The following is an 18,131-nucleotide window of genomic DNA, read 5'->3' as shown; positions in this document are numbered from 1 at the left end:
ATTAGAAATATCTTTTAAAAATAATTTTAAATATTTTTTTGCGAGGGGGTTGGGGTAGGGGTGAGGGTGGGGTAAAAAATTGAATTTAAAAACAAACTTTAAATTTTATTTTTTGGGGGTGGTTGGAGGGCTGGTTTGAGGGTAGGGACAAAAATGATTTTTTCAACAAAAAAAGTAGTTGTAATTTGAAATTGGAAGAGAGTTTTGGAAAATGTTTTCCTTGAGTTTTGAAGGAAAGTCATTTTCCTTAAATTTGAGAAAAATGAGTTAATTTAGAAAACATTTTCCAAAATATTTAACCCAACCAAACATGAGAAAATTGAAAAACATATTTCCTTCATACCAAACACACCCTAAAAGTAACATATACATTTATTTCCGTGTATCATTTTACATCTATTTGACACCCAATTGGTATCATTTTTTGGTGATTGGCAAGGCCCTAACATATGTACTTTCCCTATTTTTTGCTTATGCTATATCTTACATCTTCATTACGGTAATACATCACTTCATTTCACGATATTAATATCTAAAAAAATATTATATTCTAAAATTAATTATTTATTATTCTTCATACCAAGCATAATAGTCGTAATTAATATGTCATGATAACGATTTCAGTCAAATGTCAGCTGGTAGGGAGGAAGACCGTTTCTTGTCTTTGTTGAATCAAAGTTACCTTTTGAATTATTTAGATAAGCATTGGCTCCACATCACTCTAGTTTTTCTTTTTTATTTGTTTTTCATCTGGAGTTCGGTATACGTATTGGAGTTCTACTAAATTTAAATTTGTATAGAAAATTTTTGCGTTGGTAAGTAAAGAGATCTCTAATACATACGACTTTGTATCCAAAGGAACTCTAACTCAAGACATCTTATTAAGAATGAAGAAGTACTTGCCACTTAGCATCTCCACCGCAACTTTTTATTGGTCTATCACTCTAGCTTTGAGGTGATAAATATTTTAGTTTTTTTTTTCTTTTAATGGGAAATAAAATGGATTTAACTTTATTTAACAAGAATTTTCTCTTCTTTTGACCCTTTTATGGTTAGTATTTTGGTTATTCAACATTATTCTTGAGATTCAAGACAACTTTTTCCTTTAATTCTTGAGAATCTAATATTCTTACTAAATTGGTCAAGCATTAGCAGTCCATCTGCTTAGTTGTTTCCAACTTAGGTACTTTACGTAACACTGCAAAGAAAGTACGTGAAAAAAGTGAACTTATTTTATTTAAAGCACTAAATTATTGAAAATTTATTTTGATTTAAAAATAATTGAAATAAAAATTTATTTAAATTTATAATATGATAATAAGATTATTATGAAGTTGAAATATTATGAAGTTGAAATTTTTATTTTTAAAATTGTATTTTTCTAATTTTTTTATAAGTATAAAAAATCCACAAATTATAAAAATTCCATAAATATTCGGAATTTCATATAGCATATCCAAACTAAAATTTCCAAAGGTCTATATTAGATTGAATTTTTGGTCGGCCAACATGCCAACTCACTATTCCATGTAGAATTTTCAGACTTCAGAGTGCATCGAGAAAACTATATAATCATAATGATATATTCCTTCCGTTCAATTCAACGCTTAAGAATTACTTTCTTCATTTTAATTTATTTATTATATTTTTTATTATTTTATAATAAATAAAAATTGGCGCATGCTAGTTTTATATTATTGGAAAAAAAAAGAAAAAAGGGTAGACTTTTATCTAGTTTTGGTGTAAATGTAGGAGACTTTTAAAAAAAAGGAAGTTTCTTTGAAAAATCCCATCAAAATTTTCCACAATTGTGATAATATAAAATGAGCACTTTAATTAAGCACAAATATTTCTCAAATGGGACAGTTTCCGCCATCATAATTTTTTAGTTTGGTGATTTTCAATGGCGGAGTGAATATTTTTATAAAGGAGTTCGAAATATAGGGAAGTCAATATATGAAGAAAAAAATTAAAGGAATTTTAATAATTATAATATATATATATATATTAGTCCTTTCGGGGATATTCGATAAAATTGGAACAATATAAAGCAATTAGCATGATCCCTGCGAAAGGATGACGCACATAAATCGAGAAATGGTCCAAGTAGTATATTCTCATCACTCTACTTCTGTGTTTACCTTTTCCCTTCTTTGTGGGGTTTGTATTACTTTTGTTGAGAGTTTATTTTTATTTTTTTAGTTTATATTTGGTGTTTGATATTTCATTTGAGTTTGATTATTTTAAATTTGTGTTTTATAAGGCTAAGGGAGTTTAATGTAGCTACTTCAAATTCCAAATTAAAAGTATTATGATTAGCTAGGTAGTTGGAGATTAAACGGCGAACAAAATATTATATGCAAATAAATAGTGAGAGCTACGTTTACTATAATATGATTGTTGCAATTAATATTTTATGATAAGGATTAAATTTGAAACTTTTAGTTAAGAGTAAAGTAGTTTAATGTTGCACCACAATTTATGTGTTTTCTTTATTTAGTTTTCTCTATACTAAAAATTAAATTCGAGATCTTTAGTTAAGAGTAAAATAGTTTAATACGACATTACAACTCATGTTGGTCATTACTGAAAATTATTTAACAGAATTTAATCAAAGGAAAAAGATAAATATATCCCCAAACTATCGTAAATGATATGCAGATACCTTTCATCATACTTTTGAGACATTATTGTCCCTACCGTCTAAAAACTAGAGTATATATATCTTTTAAACTAACGAACATACACGTGTCATAATCTTCCAAAGATCCGACATTTAATAAATATCAAGATTATGCCATGTGTTCCTATTTAGTCTTCTGTTAGAGTAAAGGGCATATATGCTCTAGTTTTTGAACGACAGAAGTACTAATCTCCCAAAAGTATGACGGAGAGTATTTTCATACCATTTAATTTATGATAGTTTGGGGAATATTTATCCTTTATATATAAGAGCAACTTTCACATATAGCAAACAAAAAAATCATATTTGTATGTTATAGCAAAGTTTGCATAATTGCGCTCCATAGCAAACATATATATGTATAATTTGCTATACATATACAATTGAAAGCTATGTCTATTTCGCTATGCATATATACAAAAAAGAAGCAATTGTATAATTCGTTGGCTCCTCTTCAGATTTGTATAATTTCGCTGGCAGACCATTTGTATAAATTGTTGTTAGCCTCTCGTTTGTATAAATCGTTGACAAAAATATTTGTATATCAAAAATCGCTCTCTCTTTCGCTTTATACAAACATAAATTATACATTATACAAAACATAAATTATACATTATATTTGTATAATCTGTGTTTGTATAAAACGAGAAAGAGAGAAAGGCAAAAGAGAACTGGGCAGGGGAATATTTTTATTGTATATTTATAAGTGTATAAGACGAATATATATATATATATATATATATATATATATATATATGTATTTGCATGTGTATATATAATTTTCTCTCGCTTTATACAAACAGAAACAAAATTTATACATTTTTATTGTATAAAGCGAGAGAGGCGAGCGAGAGAGGGAGAGTGGTGAGCGAGAGTTTGAGGGAGAGAGGCGGCTGGCAAACAATTTGCTATAAGGCACAATTAAATCAAAGTGTGGTTATACCATTTAATTTGATTTAATAGTTGTCATTATATACAATTTCCCTATATATAAATACTATTGAGTAGGGGTGTACTTTTTCATAAAAAAAAAAAACCTAAACCAATTATGTTGGTTTATTAAATCTAAAAATCAAATCAAACCACGCAAAGTCGGTTTTTTCGGTTTCGATTTTAGTTGGTTCTTTCGATTTTTCGATTTTTTATAACTATATGATGTTTGAAAAAGAGATCAAATATATTTTCACTTACCTGTGTGATAAGCTAAACTTAAGAAATATTAAATGAATAGAAATTTTCGTAAAGACGGTAAAATTCACATGAGTACAAAATAATTTTTTTTGAAATATCAACATTCATTATGTTAAATTAATAAGATTAAAGGATACAGTTAAACTGAATACAAAACAAAATATTTACAAAGTAAATTGTTAACTTCGAATTTGAAAAACTATAACAATATAATTGTAACTTCGGATCTTAATACAAAATAAAATATTTACAAATTTTAGAAGCCCAAATTTGAAATAAAATATATAAACATTGAAAACTATAAACTAACTAAAAATATATTAACAAAGTAGATTATAAATAATATTTTTTATCTATAAATAAAATTAAATTATATATATAATATTTACAAAATTTTAGAAGCCCAAATTTGAATTAAAATATATAAACATTGAAAACTATAAACTAACTAAAAATGTATTAACAAAGTAGATTATAAATAATATTTTTTTATCTATAAATAAAATTAAATTATATATGTAGGAAAAATCCTTTTGGCCAGAGAATTTGGCCATAATGGTATTATACCTATATTATTTTATTTTTTTGAACATTTTTATCCTTTTAACTTGAATACCTTTTAATTAAAAAATGAAAAAAAAAATCAGTTGATTTAAAAAAAAATAAAAAAATATTAAAGATTTCTTAAAATTTTGGCCAAATTTTCAGGTCATTTAGCATTACCCTATATATATTATGTCGGTTTGATTTGGATTCAATTTGACTTTTTTTTTAAAATACCAAATCAAAATAAGAGTGGCCGAGTTTTTTTTCAACCGCCAAATCAAATCACATATTGGTTTTTTTTTTTGATTTAATTATGTTCGTCGATTCAATTTCTCTTGTACACCCCTACTACTGAGATTATTTTTATTTACTATCATTTGTTTTGATAATAAATAAATGTGAAGAGCAAAAAAATTATAAAAATTTCTTCGAAATGGGATCCAAATTTATCCACAAAGTGTGAATAGTATAAGTAGTTCCACCGCCAACTAATATTTCTTCATCTCTCACTTTCTCTTCTGTTTACCGATGGGGCTTTTTTAGCCCTCAAAATTTTCAGTTTTTTCTCTCTTCCTTTTTCCTTAAATTTCTCCTTTTTCTTCTTTAATTTTCCGATGGCTGCAGCTAAAATACCGACTTCCGATCAGAAACAAAAAAACAGAGGAGTTATTCCGAAAAGAGGTCAGATCAAAGCTCAAATTTTTGAGGGCTTAGTCGAAACTGTGACCTCTTTGTTTTCCCCTAAAATACTATTAGGGGAAACTTCCGGCGGCAGTGGAGGAGATGAATCTGACGGTAATTCTACCGTCACCACTTCGGTGGGCTCCATCAGTCCTCCACCGCCGTCGCCAACGGCATGAATAAGTTCGTCTGAACTTATTCATGGCTTGAAGTTTGTTTTAATTTGTGTGAATTGTGATTGCCTTTGATGTAAGATAAAAGAAGAAGAAAAAAAGGCAATTTGTGTTTGCTTGATTTTTAATTTGGAGTTGTGAGATTCTGTAATTTTTAAAGTCAGATCTGAACTTCTGTATAATTATTATGTGTGGATTTACTCTTTTTGAGTTGTAATTCTCTCTAATTATGTAATAATCTCCTATGTTTTAGATGGAGAAAAAAAATATATGAGAGGATCATATGTAAGTGTTTTGTTTGGTGAGTTTATTCAACTTTGGGGATTTTGTTTTATCTCAATTCTCAAATTATGTTATGCCTGATTTTTTATTGTTATGAGTATATTTGGTGTACTGAGCGTCTTGTGTTTGCGTTAATCTACGCACGACGATGGAAGCATAGGTATCGTCCGTCCGTGGGTGAATGATTGTAATTGAATTTTAACTTGGTGATTCTCTTTATCCAAAAAAAAGTATATTCTCAAAACTCCTTTTCCCTTTTTGTGGGGTTGTTTTCTGGGTGATTGTGTTATTTTTCCTCCCTTTTTGGATTTTGATAACAACATTTTTTTTTTTTTCAGCTAGAGGCAGATTTATGAGTTCGGATGAATTCACTAATTTTTTTCGTATATTTTATATTTGTATTAAAAATTAAGTAAATTAATTTTTTTCGTATATTTTATATTTGTATTAAAAATTAAGTAAATATAAATGTATATTAACGTGTGAATCTCTAATAATACTGATTGACAGCTCAATGGTAAGAAAAAAGAATTAAAAATGTATTTCAGATTAAGTGTTGTATAGAAGGGGGAGGTGTGTTTAGTATAGCAATTTTTTTTTCAAAAAATAGAAAATGACAACATAGATGTTTATGTGTAGGTTCAAACTAAATTAAATATAAATATTTATTAAAATATTGGATGGAAACTTAGAAGCGTTAATTGATTAAAACTACTTAAACAAATATTTTATGTAACTACTTTTGAACCTAATACATGTTGGGTTATGAAGGATAATTAGGGCGTCATGCGGAAGCTTACAATTTGCAAATCAAGACGATGATAAATTAGATGACAAATAAAACGATACTAAAACATAATATTATTAATATGAAAACTAATTTAAAAGAAAAATATTATAACCATTGAGAGAATAAATCTCCCCATAAACAAGACTCTTAAACGACTACATTGTGGATGTTATTGTTTTTGTGTTAGAAGAAACAAACCTATATTTATAGAGTCCTAAAACATTTCCTACCAGAAAAGGAGTCTTAAAAGGAGAGAATAAACCAAATACGAAATAATATTATATTTTCCTTTCGAGAAAGTAAAAACATTTATGGTAATGTTTTGTCTTTTCTTTAAAGAAAAATAAATCTTAAATTATGGTAAGAAAATCAGGGCAAAACCCTAACAAATCTCCCCTTTTGGCTGGATTTTCTTGACAAAGCTTGATCTGTCTTCTTCATTGCATGATAATCTTGTTCTTCACAAAATCTTCATCACCGTTGCTTGCCATGGTTAAAAATAAAGTTTAAAACATATGGGTTAAAAATATTTTATTTTTATTTTTAAAAATTGCAGCAACAGGAATGTTGAAAATATGGTTGAAACTTCTTCTCCACATGTAGCTCGACAAAAATCTTCATTATCATCAAAGTTATTGCAAATTGATTTGAAACCACTTGAACCTTTCTTCAATCTTGTTGAACCATAGGATCATCGGACCATGGGATTGTTGGACCATGTGCTCTGATACCACTTGTTGGGTTATGAAGGATGATTAGGGCGTCATGCGGAAGCTTACAATTTGCAAATCAAGACGATGATAAATTAGATGACAAATAAAACGATACCAAAACATAATATTATTAATATGAAAACTAATTTAAAAGAAAAATATTATAACTGTTGAGAGAATAAATCTCCCCATAAACAAGACTCTTAAACGACTACATTGTGGATGTTATTATTTTTGTGTTAGAAGAAACAAACCTATATTTATAGAGTCCTAAAACCTTTCCTACTAGAAAAGGAGTCCTAAAAGGAGAGAATAAACCAAATATGAAATAATATTATATTTTTCTTTCAAGAAAGTAAAAACATTTATGATAATGTTTTGTCTTTTTTTTAAAGAAAAATAAATCTTAAATTATGGTAAGAAAATCAGGGTAAAACCCTAACAATACCTTCCATCACAAATTGAGGTACATGTTTACCTACTTCTAATTCTCAAATTAATAAAGTATTATGATTAGCTAGCTTGGTGGAAGATTAAACGGCAAACAAAATAATATATAGTATATGCAAATAAATAGTGAGACATTTGCTAGCTATAGCTAAGATGACAACAACCAACATACTCTGTAGAATTTTATATTTACGATAAATCTTCGATAAAAAAAATTGCCTATCTTATAACTTATCTAATAGAAATGTTGTATAAACAATACAAAGTAGTATAGAGTAAAAACTAACGAAAAATGAAGCGGTCAGGACAACATATATTACAAATAAACAGATTAATTTTAAACAATAATCATAACTAGATAATAGTTCATGGTATTTTTAGCCTTTTTCATATTATTTAATTCAGAATATGTTACGTTTGTTTTTTATTTCCAAATATAGTTATGAAAAATCTTAATGTCCTCATTGTGGCAGACAATTGAACTATTCATGACAACAGAATCTGACCACAACTAACTATGACTAACCATATAGTATAATTTATTTTTAATAAGACGAACGATTAATATAAAACGAGAAAATAATGACGCGGCTCATCTTATGTGATAAATTGTACTCCTTTTTTCAAGTATTATATTTTATTTTTTTAGAGTTAATTTAAATAATTTAGATATTAAAAATTATAAATAAAGTACTATAAGTTAGTATAGATCTTTTGATATTGATATAATAAAAATTATAATTTACAATATTAAACTCATAAAACTTATATGGTTTAAATTTGAATTTGTGTGTTTGTGTTTCCATGTATTTGATCCCAAAAAGATACTCCTGCCATCTCATTTTAGTTGTCATGGTTTTCTTTTATTTTTTAGAATTAAATAATAAGAAATTTGATTAATATTTTAGATATATTTTTTTTATCATATTGATATGCAAAAAAATTATATTTTATAGTATTTTGATATAATTTTTTAATATCTAAATATTTAATTTAAATTAGTGAATTAATGTAATCTATTTTAATTTTAAAAATTCATCAAATTATTTTTCAATAAGCGTAACATAACAACTAAAAGGGGACGGAACGGGAGGTGCCAAAAATTAAATGTAAATCTTAGTAGAGTTAGATCTGAAGTATTCCAAGAAAGCCGCCATTGGATTTCTCCATTTGTTCGTCTATAATTCTACTTGAAATAAATGGGATGAGAAATTAACGTGATAAAAAGAGAGAAGTATTAAATTGTAATTAATTAATAAAAAAATAAAATAATTTTATTTAATTACTGTTTTACTTGATGAATTTTTTAAAATGTGTAAAAACGTATGACAAGTAAAAATAAAAGGAAAAAAATAAACACTTTAATTGATTTGGTCGGCAGGACTTTTTCATATTGTTTTCCTCACTCTTTATGTCTCTTTCTAATAATAAAATAATACTCTAATTGATTTATATATTAGAAAAAATGAGAGCACGATATGATTACACTTTTTCTTTTTTATTTGTTTGCTCTTTTGAATTTTTTTAGTATCATTTTCTTTTTCTAATCTAGAAGTTTGGAGCTAGACTTTTTTGGTTTTGACATCGTAAAGTCTGATGTTGGAGGAAAAAATATTTCCTAACAAAAATAATTTGGTATTTAAAATATCTAATTAAAAATAAAAAGGTATTTATCACTTTATCACAATCTTTTTTAGCTGGAGCACAAATTTATTTATGTGAAAATCCTTTAAGATTTGATCAAATGGAGTAAAAAAATAATATAATAAAGGATCTTTAAATAATTAGTAAAATAAATTACTTATAAAAATATCCTTCATTAATATGATTAAAAGAATATCAATTTTTTAAAGGAATAATTATACTTTTAATCATGTTGATGCATAATATTATATAAAATAATGAAAACAGATTTTAGTAATACACAACACTAATGCATGCATTATTTTTCGAGAGATACTTCGAGAAGCATTGATAACGTAGGCAGGACGTATATTGATGACGATAAGTACCATTACGTGGTGCACCTTCCCAATTTTTTTATCTATTTTTTTGTCTGTTTCTTTTCTTAATTAATTAAATTGTCTAGAATAATTCATGTAAACAAATATTTACCTTTTCACACAAGCATATTGGCATTAGCTGTAAAATTTATTTATTTTCCCATTTAATATTAGATCATTAGCTGGCTTCCATTTTTAAAAATATATAGACGTGTCTCACTTCTCCTTCTAATCCCAAAATATTCCTTCCAATATTCACTTTAATGAATGGAAGATATAATACTTATCAATGTTGTTTAATTTGACAAAATAAAAATAAATTAAAATTTATGATTTAAAATAAGTTATAAATATTTTAAAATAAAACGTCTGCTGCACGCCCTCGTCTTTCGAAATACCGATAGAATTGATATAGTGCTCCGTTGTCTCTTTATCAATTTGAAGTTATATTTGTTGTGGACTTTTGGTTCACATGAAAGAGAATATAAGCTAAAAAATTGACTACATTCCATGAATGAATTAAACAGATAAACCAAAGGGGATTTGGTTTATGTAATCTATACATCAACTTGTATATTTTATAAATATTTATATTGCATTTTAAATAATTCAATTATTTTTAATAATAAAAAAATTCAAAAATTCACTTAATATAAAATAAGGAGAACATTATTTTATGTTGTATTGTGTTTTAGTATCAAATGATTAAATCTTGATGTAGTCAAGCAGCCATTGGATTTTAGTTTGACTATTTATTCTTGGTCCTTCTATTTGTAGATATGTTCTTTAGAAGATCTATCTCGTAGATTGTGTTTGATAATATTGATTTTACTTCAAAAGAATTTTGAGTTAGATCATGTTCGATTATAAATATATTTGAGAAATATTTAGGAATTTGTGTGTGCAATATAATTACTCATGTTCGATCATAATTATATTTGAGAAAAATTTAGGAACTTGTGTGGCCATATAATTATCATTATTTGGTAAACATCACAAATTTTAGAAAAAAAAAACTATAATTAATAGGTCAAATTCTAATATTTGAGAATTTTTAAAAATTAAAAAATAATCCTAAATTTTATTATTTTATAAAAACACTCATATTGATAGTTTTGAATTAAATCTTATTCTAGTTTGTTGTATGAAATTTATACCGTTGTATATATGTTTTATATAGTTTTTATTCGAACTTACTCTTCGAAATCACTTCGAATTACAAATAAGTAATAGTAATTTTTCATATATAAATTAATGGTATTTTCTTTTGTTTGCTTCCTCTTTTTTTAAAATTCATATTAATTACGTTTCTTGTAATAACTTTTCACGAATATTTTTATTATAAAATGATAATACAAACTTGAAACTTGATAATAAATTTATTATTCTTTCACTTCCCTTGAACTGAATTGAGTCCTTCCTTTCACTTAAATACAATAGAGTGAACAAGACCAACCAAACTTAGTCCATTATTCTGTTCACACACTGTGTTTGTCTTATAACGTTGTGGTAGGTACCAAGGTAAAAAATAATTCACCAGAAATTATTTTTAAAATTTATTCTTTGGTATTTGAATTATAAAAGAAAATATTATCATAAGGATATTATGACTCCACAAAAGGTAACAATGCAATGCGAGTAGTATCCCAAAATATTACGTAATTATAAAAAATTGTCAAATAAAAATCATTAAACTTTGTTTTACATATCAACTTTAGATTTTTATTTTCTAAAGTTTTTGTGAATGAATAGGTTTTTGTGAAACTAACATGTGAATGAATAGGTTTTTGTGAAACTAACATATGAACGACATGAATACTTTTTATTTTTTAATTTCAAGGGAAACTAGTAATTTGGTCCTCAAGTAAAGCCTTATTGAATTTTGATCCTTATGACTTAGGATATTTAACCTTTTACTAATTAAAATGTGTTATTTTGGTCTCTAAAGTTAACAGATTTGAAAATTATTACTTTAAGCAATATGTATATTTATTTTAGGTTATCCTGTTACTCCTATTGACACCCAATTTTTTTTTTTTTATGAGTTAATATCTAATCTACTGTTAGAATCATTTTTTTTTTTTGGCAATTGTCGAGGCCTTATTGTACATAGTACATACTTATGGTTTATCTTACATCTTCATTGTGATAATATATTACTCAATTTCATGGTATTAATGTCTAAAAAATTTGTCATCTGCTTCACAATTGGTTTTGCATCCATCATTGGCTCATACTTCACCATCAAAGATTGAAAAAATTAATTTACACACACTTCTATTTAACAAATTACGATATGATATTGCGTTCTTTTACATCTAACTCTTTCGTTGTGTAGAGTTTGTTACATGCTTTGTGTTCTTAATCAAAAACAAATTGACATTCATTAGTTTTAGGGACCAAAATAACATATTTTAATTAATTAAATATAAAAAATGCTGAGTCATATAACACAAAGACCAAATTATAATAAACCAATAACACAAAGACCAAATTACAATAAACCAATAACACAAAGACCAAAATTACTATTTAACCTTAGAAGAATACATATGTTAAAAATTACCACTTATTACACATATTTTCTATTTTAACCCCCCAAAGAAAGAATGCTTAGTGTTAATATATTCACCATTAATAATTTTGATATTTTGATATTTGTTCATTTTTACATTCGATAAATAACTAAAATTTAAAATTGAGTGATTTTGTTGATTTTTAAAAAATAATTCTATTATATAAATTCTTCTAATTAAATAACGTTTCAAAATAAACTAAATCAAATAATTTGTTAGCGAAGTTAATTGGCCCCCAACTCTACCCTTCACCCCAAAAATTCATCTCCCACCCTTCATGTCCTTATTCTTTACCGTTTTGAATAATCTTTTGAGATATGAATTAAATGCAACGCAATAAGTAATACCTAAACCTTTTTATTAGTAAAAAATAAATAAAAATCCAAATTTCTGTGCAAAGTAATTAGCCCCCCAATTCAACCCTTCACCCCAAAAATTCATCTCCAGTCCTTCGTATTCTTATTCTTTACGTTGAATGACCTTTTGAGATATCAACAAAATGCAACGAAATAAGTGATACCTAAACCTGGCTCTTAACCAAAAAAACAAAAAAAATAAATTTAATGACAAACTTGTAGGCAAAGTAATTGCTCCCACACCCACACCCCCAACCCAAACCCACCACCCCAAAACTCCATCTCCCGGCCTTATATCATTATATTCCATTTCATAAATTCACTGCTCTGCTCTGCTCTGTTTCTACTTCACTTCCATTACCACTTACCTCTTTCTAATTATTATTCCTTCCAAATTACAAATCCATCTCATCGGAAAATGCAGAACCCGCCGGCGATGATGAATAATCGTGTCACAAGGTGGCCGCCGAGAAGAGGACAAGTAAAACGTATGATTTTTTAAAAATTGCTGAAATCGGTGGGTCGCATGATCGGCAGTTGCTTCCGTCCGAAACCAATTGCTCCTGATGATTGACCAGAAAGAGGTATTTGCTCTGCAAATCGTTAATTTCTTACACGGCAGGCCAGATCTAATTCAGAATTTGAAATTTACAGATTTTTATGATAATCTCAAATTGCATCTACAGTCAAATATATATGTATAGCAATTCATATACATACTCTGTATTCCCCTGCTGTTTCCCAGCTACAAACAGAGCTACAAAATTATTAATTTTTATTATTATTGATTTTTTTTTTTTGGGAGGGGGAATTGGTTCCGATAGGCGGGACAAAGCGCATTCATTTATCATGTAGCGAGAGCTTAGCATATTGGATTGTTTTTTTTTTTTAATATCAGTGTAATGTACTTGTTTCTTTTACAAGTTGTCTGTACTGATGATAAATAAAATATGTACTTTCAATTAATTATTCTTCTGGTCTAATTTGTCAACTGGTGATTGAGAGTCTAATTTTTGTGAAGATTTGTATGGAGTAATATATTAAGAAAAGTTTGTTATATAATTTTATTTTTTTGTTTTCTTAAAATTGTTGTTGATTTTTGGTATGTAAATACGTTGTTTGTGGAAATCAGCATCTAAATTCAAGTGGAGATAAACTTCTAATATTATTATTATTAATTTATAATAATGATGATTTAATGGAAAGATTAGAAACCACGTAGTGGATGTTAACTTATTTAAAATTAATTTAAAACATAGTGATTAGTTGATTTTGGTCAAAAGAAAAAAAGGTAAGGTTGGTGTAGGAAACGTGAGTGTGAAATAAGTTGAAATTCATTATTTTATTTACAGTATAAAAAAATGTAAAAGTTGCTTCTCAATTTTTATTTTTATTATTAAAACGTGCAGCTTTTAAAAGATTTTTATTTCCAACTGATTAGCTGTAAATCATATTCAGACAATATTATCTGGAAATCTTGGTTTAGTAGTAACGATATAATTTAAAACTGAAAACGGAGGAGGAAACACGTAATATTCATGAGATGAGCTGGCATTTCGGAGATACCGTGATATAGAAAATCGTGTAGTTGCTATTCTTTGGGTGCGCATATGATAAAACTCACAGTCCTATATAATAACTAGTAAATCACACAAGAGAGATATTTCACGTTAGACAAGTTCGATGAACGACCTCGATCCTCTAGTAAGAAATTTCAAAATTAAGACCTTCAATATGAAATTTCAAGCCCAAATCATTGGATCACCCCGAAGGTTGAATCTCTAGCAATCTTATTGAATGTCGTTCATTTAGTATCATGAAAAATCTTTTATTTGCCTTCAAAAATTAACAATAATTAATATTAAGTCCACCCACCATCCACGACCCACCACCCCCACCCCATCTTGATGATATCTATGATTGGGAACAAAAAATTGGATTTGACTTTTTAGTACGACAGCATTTTACTGTTAATTATTAAAAAGTTGAAGAAAAGAAAAAAGGTTTACTTAATTAGGAGACGCCAGAGTGTGAAATAGCTTGAATTCTTTGATATTGATTAGCTGTAAATCATATAGTCTTGAGACGTATTCGTCGTCTGATATTTATACCAAACTAATTACTAGCTGGCACTTAGCCCTTAGGACACATCTTATACGGACCTTTCATTATTTTTTTATTTTATTTTTTCTTAAAACAAAGAAAGAAGACATATTAGTGATAATGATATAAGACCATTCTATTCCTCAATAATTAATTAGAGGTATCAGATTCGAGCTTTTAGATATGAAATTTTTTTTGATAAAAAGCTTTATATTTCGAATGTAGCCATATTCAATTAGTTCAATTCAATGCGAATATCAAGTATCGAATAAAAAAATATAACACCATCCTCCACATGACAATCACTGTCTGAATTACACATGGCAACAATTTAACTTCTTCTGCCCCACTCCAATTAAAAACATACTTCAAAGTCGGGAGATTCGAGTGTAAATATTTAATTATACTTATATTAATTTGATATATGAAAAGTAAAAATGAACTACGAAAGCATTAATATATTGAAAAATTGTGACTCCGACTCGTAAAAAAAATAGTGTGCAGGATCAATTTTTTATTATTCAAATCGTAAAAAGGTTATGTTATTTCCATTTTTTAAAAGTAATAATCTTTTTAGTCCTTTTTTAAAAAAGCTATTTCATACACTTACAAAAACAACCCAAAAGAAAAACTATTCTTTGGTCAAAAGAAGAAAAAAAAAGGTTGCGTAGGAGATGAAGTGTGTGAAATAAGTTGAATTAAATTGATACAAAATGTGAATGCAACTTTTCAATAAATTTTCTAAATTCCAACTTATTAGCTGTATACATCATAGTTATTATCATATATATATATATATATATTAAATATTAATTTCTTTGTTTCTTCGTATATTTGCTTCATTATATTTTAAGCTACTTAAAAATAACTCTAGTATTCCGCTACTAAATATATGCAAGTCTTACTTTTGTATTCGTAAGACAGATAGATTATTTTCGAAATATACATATAATGACACTTGACATCAACTGATTCTTTAATTAGGAAGAGAATATTATTGGGGAGAACTAATTTAATTTGTGGGTCGCTTAATAAAAAAATTATGCTATATTGCCACATATACGAATTGTAGCACCAAGTGTTTACTCAAATATAAAAAGGATTAGTAAGTTTTTTAGTAGGAAACTTAGGAGCAAAGATTCAAGTAATGACAATTTTAATATTTGTGTCTATTATAAATTCTATTATGGGTCAAATTAAATTTTAACGTTTTTCGAATTAGCGACTCCCATCGTTCAATAATAAATCTCTATTATATTAAAAATAGTTGTCCAACAATATTTGTCCAATTTAAAAAATTAAAAGATAATTTATCTTTTGTGTCTATTTTATCCTTGCTATTAAGTAATATTTATTACTCCATCTAACACATTTTTCAAAACATTAAATTTAATAAAGTCAAATATTATTCTTATAATTTATTATTTCTTAAGGGATATGTCAAGTCAATAGTGGACAACTATTATTGGGCGGACAGTAATAATTAGACCTTCTAGAATGATCTATAGCAACATCTAGAATAAAATTAAAAAAATTACTCAAAATTCATCTAGGACTAGGTTCATCCCCTACCATTTGACTTTATAGTTGTCTTCAAAAGGAAAAAATCTTTAAAAATCCAAATTGCAATGTGCAGTTTAATGTTCATAGCTGGAGAGATGATATTTTTACTTTCAATTTTTCTAATTTTCCTTCTTATTCAATGAACTTTTAAAAGTGGGTGAATTAAATTTTTAAATCGAATAAACAGAGGATATTTGTGAATCATTTTTCATACATTGATCATTTTAGTAATTAAAATAATACTCATGATCGAATAAGGTAAATTAAATTATTTTTTTATAGTTAATTTTTAGTCAAATATCTCACAGAGTTGTTTTTTAAATAATTTATCTTTATTATTTGATTTATCGCTATCATGATTTATAATTGATATCTTTCACGTGATGTTCTAATATTTTGATCCAAACGAAACTCGCAATTGATATCATTTGTTTGCTCATTGGATAAATTTATTCTTGTGTAATAATTAATATAAGTAATTTATATCGCACTGGACAAGTCTAATACAATAAACATGACTAAAAAAGTGTTATAAAGAAAATCAATTTCTGACTTCTCTTTATAAAATACGATCCGCTGCACCAACTCAATTAACCGTAAGGGTCCCTCCACATTTGTTCAACACTTGACTGTCAGTCCATTGGTCAAGAATTCGTATTCACACTTGCTGATTCAGTGAAATTTATAATATTAAAAAATATGTCTTTATAGTATTATTATTAATTATTAAAAAGTACTCCATTATATTTATATGTATATTTTTATTTTTATTTTTAAAAGGCACGTACTAGGAGTACTTTTTATATTACTCTAAAAGTAGTCTTTCTTCGGTAAAACTTATATCAATCATTAAAAAAAAATAAAAACTCACTTTCTTGACTCTAGACACCAACTTCTAGTTTTACCTTACTCTTTTCTTAGTCTCAAATTATATATAGTGATATTTTAAAATAATTATCTTATATTATTTATTATTTTAAGAAATTAAAGAAAATTGATTTTTTTTTCAATTTTGTCCATAATAGTTATTTCTTCTAATTTATATTAAGTGAACCACTTTAATAATGATAATAACAATAACAATATGAACCTTTTTTTTAAAATGAGAAGTAACTTATTGTATACTCCCTCCGTCCCATTTTATGTTGCACTATTTCCTTTTTGGTCAATCCTAAAAAGAATGTCACATTTTCTTATATGGTAAGTAGTTAAAGGTACAATTCATCTTTTACTTTTGTTGGTCCCACTTAATCTTAAAGATAATATTCCAATACATTTATGAGGAGAGAAAAAAGTGAGTCTACAAAAGGCAATTTGATAAACATTTCAAAGTCTTCATTTATTTTTTAAACTCCGTGTCAAATCAAATGTTGTCGAGTATTTAGTTTCTTTTTATTTTATGATTAGCTAAGTATTAAAGCTTCAAGAAGGAATTGTAGTTCCACCTCAACTAATATTTCTTCTACCTTCTCCATCTCTCACTTTCTCTTCTTCAATGGGGCTTTTTTCGCCCTAATAATTTTTCAGTATTTTTTCCTTAAATTTCTCCTTCTTCTTCTTTAATTTTCCGATGGCTGCAGCTAAACTACCGAATTCCGAACAGAAACAAAAAAACAGAGGAGTTATTCCGAAAAGAGGTCAGATCAAAGCTCAAATTTTTGAGAGCTTAATCGAAACCGTAACCTCTTTGTTTTCCCCTAAAATACTATTAGGGGAAACTTTTGGCGGCAGCGGTAGAGGTGATGAATCTGACGGTAATTCTACCGTCACCACTTCGGTGGGCTCCATCAGTCCTCCACCGCCGCCGCCAACGGCATGAATAAGTTCGTCTGAACTTATTCATGGCTTGAAGTTTGTTCTAATTTGTGTGAATTGTGATCGCCTTTTTAATCAGATGTAAGATAAAAGAAGAAAAAAAAGGCAATTAGTGTTTGCTTGATTTTTAATTTGGAGTTGTGAGATTCTGTAATTTTTAAAGTCAGATCTGAACTTCTGTAATATTATTATTATGTGTGGATTTA

The 18,131-nt window shown here is 27.1% G+C and overlaps 1 long non-coding RNA gene and 1 other non-coding gene across 2 annotated transcripts; one reads left to right on the top strand and one right to left on the bottom strand.

Moving 5' to 3' along the window:
• Window positions 1-2,010: 2,010 nt before the first annotated feature.
• Window positions 2,011-2,112, top strand: LOC125846157 (U6 spliceosomal RNA). The gene has a single exon (XR_007444319.1). It is a non-coding gene; the product is annotated as a U6 spliceosomal RNA (small nuclear RNA).
• A 2,901-nt stretch (window positions 2,113-5,013) lies between these two features.
• Window positions 5,014-17,925, bottom strand: LOC125845089 (uncharacterized). The gene is made up of 2 exons (XR_007444228.1): window positions 17,794-17,925; window positions 5,014-5,147 (listed from the first exon to the last, which is right to left on the bottom strand). It is a non-coding gene; the product is annotated as an uncharacterized LOC125845089 (long non-coding RNA).
• Window positions 17,926-18,131: the final 206 nt, after the last annotated feature.

The sequence above is a fragment of the Solanum stenotomum genome, chromosome 11 (assembly GCF_019186545.1).
Source record: "Solanum stenotomum isolate F172 chromosome 11, ASM1918654v1, whole genome shotgun sequence".
In the NCBI taxonomy this organism is placed as follows: Eukaryota; Viridiplantae; Streptophyta; class Magnoliopsida; order Solanales; family Solanaceae; genus Solanum; species Solanum stenotomum.
This window is presented reverse-complemented; position numbering and strand designations above follow the sequence as displayed.